The sequence below is a fragment of the Egretta garzetta genome, unplaced genomic scaffold (assembly GCF_000687185.1).
Source record: "Egretta garzetta isolate BGI_Z169 unplaced genomic scaffold, ASM68718v1 scaffold255, whole genome shotgun sequence".
Lineage (NCBI taxonomy): Eukaryota > Metazoa > Chordata > Aves > Pelecaniformes > Ardeidae > Egretta > Egretta garzetta.
The window spans coordinates 1095301-1098904 of NW_009259797.1; positions in this window are offsets into that span (position 1 = coordinate 1095301).

Below are 3604 nucleotides of genomic sequence, written 5' to 3' on the forward strand. Positions count from 1 at the left end.
AAGAGCTGGAGTAGTGAACTCACTGAATCACAGTTGGCAAGGATAAATGTCTTAAGGTCCTGAATTGTGATGGCTCTGCTCTTGTGACCGACGACTCCATGGTAACTATGGCCAGCAAAAGATGAATGCACATTCTTTTCTGCTGAGTGTCTTCATAAAAGTGCCTGGAGATGAAACAGAACTGAGTAGGATTGACATTGTGGTCTACTGAATATTAAAACTACTTTGAAAAGCTGTGGGGAAATCTCGATATAACTGAAGCTATTGGAATGGTTCCTGTGTGACATAATGGAGCCAGGATTTCATCTTGTAGAAGGCAGAGGAGACTGTTTCCTTGCTATAAAAGTTTTATTTTATTCTATAAATACAACTGCAAAGAGGCATGTTTTCCCTTCAGTTCTATAGCAGTATCCAAGATCTACAGAAAAACAGTTTTGTATTTTCTTTTTACTTTTATTTTCTGGTTTTATCTGCTCAGACTTGACAAACACAGAAATCAAATATAAAACAATTGGAGATGATGAAATGACCAGAGAATATAAAATATTAACAGCCTAAATCTGAGGTCTTCCATTCTCTCCTACTTTTTGTCCATGTCTTTATTTTAAGGTCTTACAGCAATGCTACGGTCACCAGGACCCAGACCTTCTGCACAATCCACACTGTACTATCTCATACAGGATGTCCTTCAATGAAAGAAAATGTTCTCTAAACCTATTTTGTTCTCAGGCTGAATTCCTATGTCAGCCAGTACTCATTTTCTGTGGGTTACTCCTTAAGAATGGGATTTAGGGATATGACACACTTCAGGTGGCATCTAGTTCTCATAAGCTTATTGAGGTGTGTAGTGGTTTTGTTATTTTTGACCACCATATTGTCATAAAAACACCACAAATATACCACAAATAGCTCGTTCTCCCACCCTCTCACTTTTGATTACGCCAAAATGCACTGCAGGCAGTAATCACACCTTCCTCATTAAGGCCCCAATCACTGCCAAGCAGATAATTCAACATGGCAATTCAGCTAATCAAGTATCAGGGAGAGATGAGCCAGCAGGTCTACTAAGGAGTCAAGGAAGCCCTGTGGTTCCCTAACTCTCTATAATAAAAGTTGTTGATGTCTTAGAAGTACAAATTCTGGTAGTGAACATCTAATACGCAGCATACACTCAGGAGCTGGGTTTGCCATAAGAAAAGAAAAAATACTTTTATTAGCTGCCTAAGTATACAGGTTCTCAAGTGACTTCCCAGCAGACCTGCTCAGAGGCCTGACATGGCTTCTAATAAAGCTCCCCTTACAGTGACTGTATGCCACTTAATTTGCACTCTCAGTTCAGTATGGTTTTCCTGATATCTCAAATTTTAAAAAAAAAAACAACTATGCTGTAACTCACTGCTGAATTTAAACTATATGGAATTACTTAGCGTAAACATGCAGTGAAGGCAATACAGTTCTTCTCTTCGAGCTATGTATCAATGCATAAAGTCATGACTAACAAATGAACATAGAAAGTGTGAATTATTCATTAAATACTCCTGAAGAATCATAAGACTGCAAACTCTCATTCTTATTGTTCCCAAAACTTTCGGAAGTGCTGCAGTAAAGATAATCAAATTGACCTTAACTGGTTTTATCCTTCCCTCTTTGTCTTCATATCTTTCAGGAGAAAAAAAAGAACAGGGTCCAGTTCACAACTGAAAGTGTTTGAATCACTGAACCCAAAGATGCACAGGGTCTAAATCTGATTTTTGTTGAATGAGAGTTCCTGGTTGCATACCATCTTCAATGGTTTCAGCATTTACCAGTCTGAATTAAAGACACACACTACTAAAAAAACTTCTCATTGCTAAAAAATATTGGGGAATATTGATTAATGTGGCATGCAGTTTGGATATTTTAAACTATTTAGAGGGGAGACATTTGTTTCTGGTCACAGAACAGAAAACATTTTCTAGCAACAGGAAAAGCTTGTGCTATCTTGCCCAATAATCAAATAAATAAATCTACTTCAGAAAATATAAATCTAAAGATGTGAGGTAACAAATTGATCTCTTTTGCCGAGTAAACTCACTTGTACGTGTATAGTACGCTGCTCCAGCACGCAGCATGCTAGAACCAGCGTACATCCATCAGGGCATGTGTATCTGCCTGAACTTACCCAGCAAAAGGAAAGTCTCCTCAGTCTCTTGACTCTGAAGTTAAATCAAACATGTTTGCAAAAATGCAATGCCTCTCTGTGTAGATGTACAAATATACATATGTATATGTACGCCTGCTTCTAAATACGTAAAATAATTATTGTAAATTGTAGCCACTTTTGGTAATAATGTTAAAATCTGTTATACACAGATTTAATCATAGAAATGCATTTTTTGTGATGAATTAGTGTTTTTTTTCTTTTTTCTTATTTTAAAGAAAATTTGTATTTTGACGGATTATAGGGATATTAAAATAGATATTTATTATTTCTCATGTGTTAAGTGAACAGTTCTATTAGAGAACCTACTTATAAAATAAATATTAACATTAAGGTTAATTACTTTTTTAGTGCTTAAGCTGAAAAGGAGTGTTTCTAGCTTTTAGCTAAAGAAAGAAATGTGGGGTTTTTTTTAAAGCAGACTGATTATTTATACATCCAGATCATTAAAAATTTTTCTGAATATACTGAACAGGTTAAACTGTTTGTCTCCATGGCAACAAAGGTTAATCAGAAGATCTTTTAGAGTCATCACCTCAAGTGCATACAACAAGCACAAACTGAAAACAAATCAGGAAAGAAATAAATTAAAAAGCAAGTGTAATAATGAGTGACCTTTAACAAAAAGTATCTATTATTTTGTAGAACTAATTAAAATGAAATTCTTTTTTTGTTTGGTTTATTTTAATGAAGTCTGCTGATATGCATATTTCAGCAACATATATGGTCTTAACCACTTCAATTTTCTTAACATATCGTTAACATATTAATACCCAGTGCTGCCAGATCATTGAGCATCCGGTTTGACCCATGATATGTCAAGTACATACTTTTCTGATTAAGGGTTGAATACAGAATGAAATGAGTATTTTAGGACGGAAGACCTGTGGAGGACTTACTTTATGTGTATAAATACATGTGTTTTATATATGTGTATATATTTCATATTAGATATATTATATATGTACACATGCATATATAAATATAGTAAGGAAATAAGAATCATAAGAAAAGCCCCAAAAGATTTCTTGGAAAAACCCACACAAACCAGGCTGCCCATCCCTCATCTCCCCAGCAGCCAGGAGACACCCGTCCCGGGGCAGCCATGTCACCAACCCCAGCACCAGCCTGCTGCCCACTGCGGCATGGCCACTGCGTTGCTGGGGCCGGTGCCAGGAGCAGATAGCTCAGCAATGGCACCGGCCAGGTGTTATTCTGATTCCTTATCTTTATGTCCATGTCCTTGCAGACAGTCGCAAATCTCTCCAGCTGAGTGGCTGAGGACAGGGAGGTGCCAGGGTCCGGTCGCGTCCTCCTTGGGGCCTCTGGCCCTGGAAGGCAAAGGGAGCGCAGCCAGTACCTGCTGCGCCACAGGCAACCCCTGCCTCCCCGCCTCTGGCCCCG